We start from the raw sequence: 11,867 nt of genomic DNA on the forward strand, positions 1-11,867 counted from the left end.
GTTGAGCTCTTTCTTTTAGGGAAACATTAAGCCTTTGACTGTGATGTAAACTAAAATGCGTTATCTCAAAAATGAAAATAGAGATTTAAAAAAATGCTCCCGGTGATCCACAGAGATTCCGAGCTTGGCATCACTGCGTAAGCAGATCTCTTTGGAACATCAGTACTGGTTTTTATTTATTCATTTATTTTTAAAATTATTTTTGACAATCTTGACATAATTAGGGTGAAAAGGTTCAAGCACTACAGGAAGATGGGCAAGACAATTAGTTCCGTATTGTTTCCCTAATATATCTGATGTAAAAGGGGATTTTGAGGGAAAAGTCCCACCCAGTCTCCCATCCACCCCAGATCCCAGATGTGGGGCATGCTCCGAGGGTCTTGCTTAAGCGGTTTGATAGTTCAACAGTTCTGAATTGCTGCCACTCTCACCACTCCAAGCATGATGTGGTCGTTGGAGAATCCACTGATTGACATAGTCCATCAGAGTCTCCATTTGCCCAGTATTTACATTACCAACATATAGCTGAGGTGGTCGATTGACTTGTTCTGTCCTCTGTCTTCTGAGGGTTAGCGTTCTGAGTCAGAAAGCTCGATTGTGGGGATCCCCAAAGAAACTTTGTCTGAGGTGTTCCCAGACCAGATTCTTGTATGTACTAGCAAGTACAGGGCCCGGCACAGTCCATCACCCCAATCAGCTGGTGGTTGCAGTTGCTGGGTTGGTTCTATTTCCATCCCTGTCTTCCACTGGAACCAATGGGTGTTTGCAGTCCAGCTTGGTTCTGCCCAGCACATACTCAGCCCTCACATAAACCAGTGGGAGCTACAACCTAGTCGGTGCGACCCACAATAACCCCCACCAGGCCCGCCCCCTACGCTGGTTTGCCAGTATGTGTAGCAGACTAGTCCATTCTGTCCCATATCCCCTTTTGCTCTCATACATGTCAATGGGTATTAAAACCTTGTTCCATCTAACCAGCTCAACTATCCAGCCTTCACAGATGTTGTTGGGTGTCTCTGTCTAGCCACCCCAGCCACTGTCCTAGTTTTCATGCCCTCCCATGGGGGGTGGTAACCTTAGAGGGAGGAGCCCACTATTTCCCTCCCAGGCCACTCCCACTCTCAGATTATGCACTCTCCAGGTGGTTCTGTGGTTTAACTTGACAGAACTAACCCCCAGTGCCAGATTCTGCCAGCTGATGCTGTGGCTAAGTCCCAACAACCCTCACCCACTCTAATTTTGTTTGCACCAGTAGGAATAATCAGCCCAGCCTGTTTTTTTTCCTGATCTGGTCTACATGAGGTGCACAGGTGCTGTAGCCCTGCTTTGTCTGGTCTACCCCCATCCCAGCTCACACTCTCCAGTGGGAGTAGCTGTCCAGCAAGGGAACCATCCCTTATTCCCCTGCTGGTTCTGCCCCCTCCCTTCCTGGTTCTCACACGTGCTGGTTGGGTGATGCAGTCACATCTGGCACAGGCAACCTCACCTTGGCATTCCGTGTTGTGTACTGCTTTTGTTGCAACCAAACCTGGCTCGACCCACACTCTGTTCTGGTGTTCAGATTTGCCAGTGGATAACGTGAACTGATTCAGCCTGGTCTGCCCCCAACCCATGCCAAATATATGCCAGTGGGACACTTTCCATGACCTCTTGGCTGTTTCCTTCTACCCCAACTGAGCCATAGATGAGCTATACGTGGGTATGGACAAGCCGTGGCTGGGCTGAAACATCCAACAGCAAGAACCAGAATGGGTTGAAGGCCAGTTAGGAAAAGCCACTGTTCCTGCTAGGACAGGAGGTGAACTGAGTAGTGCTGGTTCATGGACCCACTGGCATGTGCGTAATCTGGCACTTGGAGGGGTTCTGATGGAGGAGCCTGGGCAACTCCTCTGGCAGGACACAGACCCTGCAGGTAAGCACAAAAAGAAGAAGTACTGATTTTTAAATGTTAAAAGTTGAACTTGGGTGTCTTCTTGGCATTTTCACAGAGTCCCAGCACCTCTCTAATGTGAACTGAAGCCTGCAGGTGAAGAAGGATGCCGAGTTCCCTGTGGAAAATGGTGATGTTGCAGACCTTGGCCCTCCATAAGTCTGCCAATTCAGTGGAGTACTGCAGCCCAACTGGCTGTGTATTCATACATTGCTGCTTCGGGTGGATAAACTGTTTTCCCAGAAATTCCCTGGCAGAGCGCTCAGCCTCTTCCCAGGAACGTGAGTGCTACCTGGACAGCCTTTATTTATTCTCTTTTAGAAATATGTTCACAAAGTAAAATTCCAGGTACTGAAAAAAGGTAAGATAAGCCATTACAGCAAGCAGTTCCATCACTTATACTTGTTTTTTTTTTTTTTTCTTTTCCTACACTTCATAAAGTTCTGGAAATATTTGAGAGTTTCTTTTTTATGTCATATGCAAGACCAAAAAAAAAAATGTTGTTGTAAAAGTTCCTGTTGGCAATTTTGAATTCAAGACAAATCTGTCCCTGCTTTAAAGTCCTGTGGAAGAGGGTCCTGGCAGCTCCAGCTCAATTCCTTCTTGGGGAATTCAACACACTCAGAAATTTAAATTCAATTTACTGCACGCACATGAAAAGGAACTGGGTTTCTAAGCCTGGTGATGGGAGTGACATTGAATACAAGATTGTGTAGCACTTTAAAGAACTTCCCTTTTATTAACTGCTCCATAATCACATTAAGTCGGACTGAAAATTTGAACTAATTCTTTCCCTAGAGGCCTGCACAGTAATAATTGTAGAAATCTGTGAAAAAGGATAAATACAATTCAATAATTATATTGATAAATAAAATGAAAATCAACTAATTGTGTCATTCACTCAGATGCTCGCCTCGGCTGTTGCCGTCTTTCTGCTTCGCTGCCTCCGAAACTTTTCCTGTCACACTTCAATAAATTTAATTGTGCAGAATAAATGAGCTAATTTCTGAAGTCACAGGCTCTGTTTGCAAGATAAGGGTGGTGATTTATTGACCTCTCCTAGCTCTGTCACGGCATCGCCCTCCTTTCCCACTGACAGCTTGGCATCAAACGTCCCCCCTCTGCGCAGTCCCCTGCAGCTCTGGCGGGGTCTCTTGGCCTCTCGTGGCCCTCCTCCATTGCCCCATCTCCTGTCATAAAATTACTCACTGCCTATCCCAACAGTTTAGCATGCCCTGCTTCCTTCCCTCCTCATTCTGTGATGAAGAAAAAGCTGAGGTTTTTTCTGTCATTCTCCCTGGGATGGTTACTTTTCCGATTTCTGCAGTTCACCGAAGTAATCATTACTAAGAACTAATGCTCCAGTTTGTGGAGAACTACCTCTTCACAGCCCAAAGTGAGATCCAGCCCACGTGTAGGTGTGGCCTTGAGAGTGGAGACAGCAGTTTCCTCTTCCCCCGACAAGTTTTTTGAGACAGGCACACTGATGGTGCAGCCAGTCCAACTAGTGATGAAAGAGTTTTTAAAATCGCGACTGCCTCTTGCAGGTTAGTTGAGATAGGATCCATTAAAATGCCAGGACTCACTTGAATAATCGAAATAGGACCTGCTTTTGAAGTGGAGAATATGCCAAAGCATCTGAAATAATTTTGTAAAATTTCATTTCTTCTGCCTTTGATCCAGGCTGCAGTACTGACAGATTATTTACGTTAGCCCTGCACGTTGAATATACACCAAGGAACTTGTGTCGTTCACGCTTCCTCACGGCGTCCAGCTTCTCGTGCAAGGCCTAAAGTTAGTTGAGTTTTAAGCTTAGGCATCACCACTTTCACAGATTTCTTTGGGACATGTGTCCTTACTTTTGTCAATTACCAGTTGAACTTGAGGTACCTGTGCCATTCTAACAGAGAAACAGCATTTCTCTGAAGCCCATGACAACAAGTAGCTAACTGAGAGGCCTCCAAGTGAAGAGGCGACTGAGTTTCCAATGAAATGGGGGATTTTTCAGACCATACAGGAAGGGTGCTCCTCTGTACCCCGTGGCTTGGTGGATTCACTGGGAGTTGACGATTAGGTAGATAAACTGTGTTCCCATGCAACACCGTATAGTCATCAGCTACCAAAGACAGAGTCAGAACAGGTCAGTCAACCAGCAGCTCAGCCGAGGCTCCGTTCTGTTGTCTAGCTTTCCTGACATCAAGAAAAAATGGAAGATTCTTGGTATTCTGGTTTCAAACTAGTGATCACATATTCTCACCTAACTCTGCCTCAAAGGAACATTTTTATGGATGCATGAAAAATGATGTGTGGGATATTTAACTTTCTTAGGAATATGAAGAAAACACTTTTTAAAAAATTATTATTTTTTGCTTTGCATTCCTTCTTCCCTTTCTTTTCTTTTTTAAACAGATTGTATTTATTTATTTGAAAGGCAAAACTACTGAGAGAGAGAAAGAAGATGTGAGAGAGAAATACAGAGCCGCAAGCTTCCATCTGCTGGCTCAATCCTGGGTAATCACAGAGGCTGGGGTTAAGCCAAACCAAGGCTAGGGGCTTCATCTGGGTCTTCCACATGGGTGACAAAGACCCAAGCACTTGAGCCATCTTCTGCAGCTTTCCCAGACACATTATCAGGGAGCTGGATCAGTAGTTGAGCGGCCAGAACTAGAACTGTTGCCCACATGTGATACCGGAGCAGTAGGCATCAAGCAGCTTAAGGACCTATGTCACAGCACCAGATCTGCAAACCTTCTTTTACCTCAAAACCTTGTGCTAACCCTTCCTATCTCTTCCAAATCAGCGTGATCTCTTTGAAGCCTGAGATTTGGGTTTGGGGCAGTGAGGAGCTGGCTGAAGAACTTCTACCAAGGATCCGATGGGATGGCATCACCCACTGGATGCCAGCGAAGCATCTAAGTGTTTGGCAGCAGGCAGCTGGTGCTAATCTGCAGAGGGGCTCCTCAGGTTGGGAAGATCCTGCACGCACTGGAGGAGGTTCTTAATGCCATTGTTGCCAAGGCTATTGCAGCATCAATGGTCATTGGTACTACCACCTTTAGGGAACCTTTGAGTTTAGTAACTTGCTGTATTCGCAAAAGGTAGAGGGAATTCTTCCTAGCACTGATTGTGTTCAATTTTCCTCCTGTGAAAATATCCACTGTAAAGTAGAAATGCAAGAACCACTAGGTCTTTTCTACAAGGCTTTGCTCTTTGCTGCCAAAGTGTTTATTGAATTCCTAACTAAAACCACTTGTACTCTTAAACTCTCCTCTTGGAGGAAAAAAAAAAAAGAGAGAGAAAAGAAAGAAGCAATTATTGTTTCTTTCTCAGAGGAACACAAAAGGGGATTACCACAGGAAATGCAAAAAGGCTTGGAAGACGAGCTGGTGTGGGGATAGAAGCCGGAAACCCACTCAGCCAAGAGCCTCCACAGGCCCTGGCACCAAGGCGGGCAAATGACAGTTAAACACTACAGAGCCCCCTTGTGAAAGGGAGAGGTTGGCATTCACTCCCTCAGCCCCGAGTGCCTGGGAATTCTGCGAAGTGTTGCCTATGGCAGTGACACTGATTCGTATCTGGTATGAACTTAAATGAAAACATGAATTGAACTCATTACTTGAGGAAGGAAACTCTGCCAAATTTAACAGGATGACATTCCAGTAGGGTGTAAGGTTTTATGGGGCTGCAGTAGAATACCTCATAGGAAGGTTTCCAGTTCATAAAACACTTTCAAAACCTGTTCAGCCCTTTTAAGTTGAGGGGACATTATCATTTCTATCTATGGCATTTCTCTGCAAATTGAATTCAGATATCCCTTGGGCTAACTACACAGCAAACACAGCAAAGGAGAGGAAAAATCTTGGACCAAAGCTCATGTTCCTGAAAGATTCTCTTCAGGCAGAATGAGGTGAGAACATAGGACATCAGACACCTGCATGTCAGTGCAAAGCTGCCTGCTCCATATGGATTGCCAGAGCTTTCACAGGTACTTAATTAATCTGACAAATAATAATGGAATTCCTATCAAGCACAGGTTACTATTCTAAGCATTAGGGGCGTACAGTCATAGTTACATATCTGCCCTTGTGACAGTACATCCTAAAAGGAAAGGAAAGCAATACGTGAATGAACAGAAGTCTTGTAAAGTTTCAGGTGCTATGAAGAAAAGTCCTGATGAAAGGGAAGGGACAGAAGTGATAGGACTGTGGGGTGACCTGTCAGTGTGTTTCACAAAGACCACTCAGAGGTGCTGACCATTGGAAAGAAGTTCAAATGAGATGATCCGGATGTTAAAAGACAGGCCTACATGTTGAGCCCTAAAGAAGCTATAAAAGGATTAGAAAGTCATTTCAACTGCATGACACCCAGTTTGCATGCCCATAAAATGTGGCCCCCATCTTTCTCTGAATATATTTTTAGTCACCTTTCAAACAGAGCTTTGCACATTTTGGGGGGATTTTCTGGGTGTGTGGTGTAGTGGCCAGTATGTGTTTTTGCTATTTTAGAGTCTGACCTTGTTTTGCTTCCTAGCAAGTGACAGAAGCTGAAGGAGCTGGCATCTAGACATGTGAAAGTATTTCATACCTTTCACTATAGACTTCAAACTTCAGGAAACAAGTCAATTGGAGTCAGAAAAACAAGAAGAGCATCATTACGTGAGTTGTTTCTGGTTTTGTGTGTGTGTATCTTTCCATAGCTTTCTCACCAGCTCGGCTAAAACTGTATCTTTGCAAACTTTCATTCTCCCTCAACAGATGCAATAAAGCTCCGTAACATGTTTTCCCCGTCTGTCAGGTGCAAACTCCACATTTAGCAGGTACAAGATCTTTCACATATTCTGACAGCATTGGAGGTTTTAACTTGGCAAACATCAACTTATGCACCAAAAACCTTCATGTGTGGAACATTTGCATAGAACAAAATTGATTATGAGACTATCAACAGGATTTGCAAATGCCTTCTTTAGAACCTTAGAATGTGAAAAACATATTAGAAGTCAATACCTTGATGACTATTGACTATTGTCCCCAACTATTCATTAGCCTAAAAGCAAGATCAAAGGGCTAATGTGGTGGAGGCTAGGACTGGCATCCCATGTGGGCACCAGTTCAAGTCCTGGCTCTCCACTTCTGATCAGTTCCGTGTTAATAGCCACGGAAAGCAGTGGAGAACGGCTCAAGTCCTAGGGTCCCTGAATCCATGTGGGAGATGCAGAAGTTCCTGACTCCTGGCTTCTGATTGACTGAGCTCTGACTGTTATGGTCATTTTGGTGAGGTGAGTGTGAACCAGTAGATGGAAGACCTCTGCTCTGCTTTTCTCCGTAAATCTGCCTTTCAAGTAAAATTAAACAAAATTTTTCTTTAAAAAATAGCTCAATCTACTTTCTAGGTTGACTTCAAGGCTTTAAAGCAAGCAGTATTTGCTTTCTGTTGTATGACTGAGCAGCATAGATCAAAATACAGCTTGGGATGCAATCCCAAATTCTTTCTTGATTCAGTTCTACAAAGATGAAAGCAGTAATGTTGAGCAATGGTGATGATGGTAAGTTGACTTGATTCTACTTCGGAATCTGTTTCACTACATGGCTATTCACATACACATGTCACACTAACAAAATCCATGTAAGTATCTATATCCCTGTGGGTCTGGAGGGTATAAATGCTATTTAATAAGAAAGAAAAATCTTCATGTCTGTTATAGTGATGTCAGCTAGTATACAGAAGATGAAAATGGACAGATAAAGCTAAGTACAAGGAGAATCTGGGGAATTATAGCCTTTTAAATCCTCAAAATTTGTGATAACTCTTCATTAAAAAAAAAAATGACCAAAAGGTCAGGATTTGTTGGAAGGCAGAGGGTTGGTGTACACTCGGATGTGAAAGAAAGCAACTTCAAGAGAGACAATGACCCCTGTCCAGGCATCCTTTTCCAGGGTAGGAGTGGGGCCCTGAACAGAGCCGGTCAGAAGCATCAGAGAAGACAGGCTTTGGGATGGGGATGCAGCACATACGGTGTTCTCCAAGAAGGCATCACAGGATCTAGAGCATGAAGAAAAGCGAATCTTAGCTGCACGCTGAGGGCAGGTGTATCAAGCCATCAGCCATGTTGCATCAGCTTGGAAGACCGGAGGATGTGGGTGCATGTAGCTTGGGGGTTGGCAGTTCTTAGCTCCCTGCCCCTGCCCAACTTCCCTTCCCCTAGTGATTCTTCCCTCAGAGGTTTTTGTTTCTCATTACTTTTTTTCTCATTGTATTCAGGCAGAGGAATTCTATTACTATCTCTAAGTAGAGACTTATAATTATATCAAACCAACACAGTAATTTACTGAATAGTTACCATGTGTCACAGCACATAATAGACACTTTAGCCTGCAACTATTTAATTTAATTCTTTCACCAACCCCGAAACACAGCATTACTTTCTCTGTATGTAAAAATTCTGAAGGCCCAAAATGTGTAAGTATCTGAGAGAAGATCAATTAAACAGTCAGACAAAACCCTGTCTTTGAACCAGGTCTTGTCATTGCAATTTTTCTTTCTATTCAACAGACTACCTTCTACATAAGCATTTGTAGGTATCATTTAGTCAACAGGTGTAGTGCTTTCTTCATTGTTTCTTTGACAGATTAAGTGTCAAGGAGCTCAACTGCAATTGAGCAGTGAAACTTTCAAAGTTTAAGGTTTAGTTGGTCCATTATACAAGGTCTTTGCTCAATTAATTTTTATTGAGTATATATTAGGAAAATGATTTCTTAGTGAATTGTTACTTCAGCATTTATAATTCATTATCTAAGGCCAAAATCTGTAAACATTGGCTATCCATTAAACCCAGGTGGGAGTAAGAATGTGAAATCAGTGTCCAAGCAGGGTTTCTCCATCCCATGTCCAAGTGTTCATTTCAGTCATCTTCTTCTTCTAAGGACATGACTGATACTGTACATTTCCCAGGTTTGGTGTCTTCAGTGTGGGATTCCTTGTCCAAAAGTGACAAGAATGTAAGAGCATCAAGGTCACATATTTAAAAAAAACCTTGGATCTGTCTTATCAGGGAGCCCTCGGCATCCACCATGCCACTTCAATCTCAAGAGTGGGGTGTTCACCTTAGTACCTTCAAAATGGACCACTAAGAAGTAGAACCTGATGCAGCTTATTGAGTCAGCATCATCAATTGAAAAAAAAAATAGAGTACACAAAAATATGTTAGCAGGAAATAGTAACCAACCTGAGGTTTGGAGTCAGATGAATCTGTTCAGATCACTGGACAAAGTAAATGCTTCCTCTTTGCACAACCTTTAAGATTAATTATGATTGCTGTTGCTACAAACATTTCTAAGTAGCTTATCTTCTTTTTAAAAAATGGGTTTTTATGGGGCCTGCAAAATGGCATGGCACATTAAGCCTCTGCCTGTGGTGCTGGCATCCCACATAGGTGCTAGCCCAAGTCCCAGTTGCTCAACTTCCAATCCAGCTCCCTGTTTGTGTGCTCAGGAGAGCACTGGAGGATGTCCTCGGGTCCCTACATCCATGTGCACAGACCTTTTTCTCCCTTTGTCAATGTGCCTTTCAAATAAAAATAAACATAATTTCAAAATATATATATATTAATTTACTTGAAAAGCAGGATTACAGAGAGAGAAACAAAGACAGAGATATTCTATCCACTGAATCATTACCCAAATTATGACAATAGCCAAGTCTAGGCCAGGCCAGGAATCAGAAACTTCTTGCAGATTTCTCACATAGGTAGCAGGGACCCAAATACTTGACCCATCTTCTGCTGTTTTCTCAGGTCATTAACAGGGATCTGAATTGGAAGTACAGCAGCTGTGACGTGAAGCAGTGCCCATGTGCTATTTCAACATGGCAACCTAACCAGCTATGCCACAATGCTGGTCTCAGAATACACTATTTTCTTTAGTTAACATTTATTCCTTACATCATCATTTGTCCCTGGAGATATGGCTAGCATAATGCAGCATAATACTGCATTGATCCCTGGAAAGATAATGTCTGCAGTCTAACTGGCAGGGTTCTATGGTCGTGATTCTTCTATCATCTTTTTTTAAATAAGAAAAATTATCTAGGTTTAAGAGGCAGAGACTGAGCCAGTCTTAATCATTGTTATTTCCTCAATACCAAGTGCACACCTACCACACAACAAGTGTGAATGATGGAAATGCCAAGTTATTGAAAGGGAGTTGACGAGAAAACAGAGACTGGCAAAAATGTATGGCAGGGAATAAAATGATAGGTTATTTCTATTCACAGAACTTGGCAAAAACACCAAAATAGCAATACCAAATTCTTTTGTTTATGTTGTGACTGCAATACTATCCCCACATCCATGGTTTTTTTTATTAGATTTCTCTTTTTTATTTTTATTTTACCACAGGGAATTGTTTCTGCAATAACTAAAGTCAATGCAGACGCTAAGGGGGCTGCAAAACTTTCCCAGTTGATTCTGCCAACTGAAACGCTGTTATTGTGCGGCTTTCCAGTTAGTCTCAAAGCTAAAATCAGATCAGCAAATATTCGCATGTATGTGTTTTTATTCTCACTCCTTCCCCACCCCGCTACATACATACACACATATGCACCAGTATATTAATTGAAAAATAAAATAGAGGTGACGTTTGAAACATGAAACAGATAACATGTCCTCTGTGTTGCAGAGTGTACCCTAGCAGACCAGAAAAAGCAAACAGACAAGTCCAGCAAGCCCTGGAGAACTCAGAAAATTAACGAATATGTAGAGAAGACTGAAGTGCAATTGTTTCTTCACTTCCCCTCATGTTCGGTCCAATAGCAATTAATCCTAGGGAACTAAAAATACACGAGGTGTACAGTAACTCCCTTCTTTGGCTCTTTCTACAATATATACAAATCAGACTGATAAAAGACTCAATTCACTCACCAGAGAGCTGGCTTCTGTCTAATGGAATTTCACCATGGACTCTCCACGTGGAGAGCATTTGGAGCCTGTCTATCTGCCATCCTTCTTTGTAGGAGACAGAACCTCATGAATCTGAGCAATAGCAATGAATAGCTTGTGACATGTTGGCCGTTGTGTCTGCACGCATCTGACAAGAGGGGATGATGTGATTATGGCAACATGTTTGAGAAGTATGGCTTTCTCTCTCAAAGCCCTCTTTATTTTAAGGTTACCTAGAGTCGCATAAGAGCCAAACAGACAAAATCAATTCCTTCCATTCAGCCTTGCAGAGAGGTGAAGTTCCTCTCTTGGCTGGCAACAGTTGTTGATGCTCCACCCTACCCAGCAGCTGTCCATTGGGCAACTGATAGCCAGGCAAGACAGAAGAGATGTTTGATTTTTTTTAACTTGTATTTGGACTCTCTTCAATCCTCTCAAAAATGTCCAAATTAAGTTTACATGCTGTGTTTGTGTAGTCAGACCGACTTCCAAGGCTGCTACTCTATATATGGCCTTGCACGTCTCTGTCTCCAAAAGAACTTACATCTAAGATGAAGAGAGAATCAGGTATTTCTGATGCTTTATATATTTCATTTTCGCCCCTCAGATTTCAGTTTGGAGCTATATAAATAATTGCCTTGCTGTTTTTGAAACCGTTGACCTAATCTTCACTTTACATCTTCCATGTACAGTCACAGTGCTCAGCATCATTGCTTTCATTTCCATTTGTTTCTGCGATTGGCTATTTGAAATTCAAATTCAAAAAACGGAATGATTTTCAAACATAACTCGAGTCCGTTAATGTGGCAAGCCTCTGTTGAACCTAGTTTAAAGTTTTCACGGATAGGAATTTGATGCAGAGGTGGCCACTTGATACGTCTGAGTCCCACATTTGAGTGTATGGTTTAAGCCCTGGTCATTGGATTCTCCATGTAGGTCTCCCATATAGATGGCAGGGGCACAAGCTTTTGAACTGTTTTTGTCTTTTCCTGGGCACTTTAGTAG

The sequence above is a fragment of the Ochotona princeps genome, chromosome 1 (assembly GCF_030435755.1).
Source record: "Ochotona princeps isolate mOchPri1 chromosome 1, mOchPri1.hap1, whole genome shotgun sequence".
Taxonomy (NCBI): Eukaryota; Metazoa; Chordata; class Mammalia; order Lagomorpha; family Ochotonidae; genus Ochotona; species Ochotona princeps.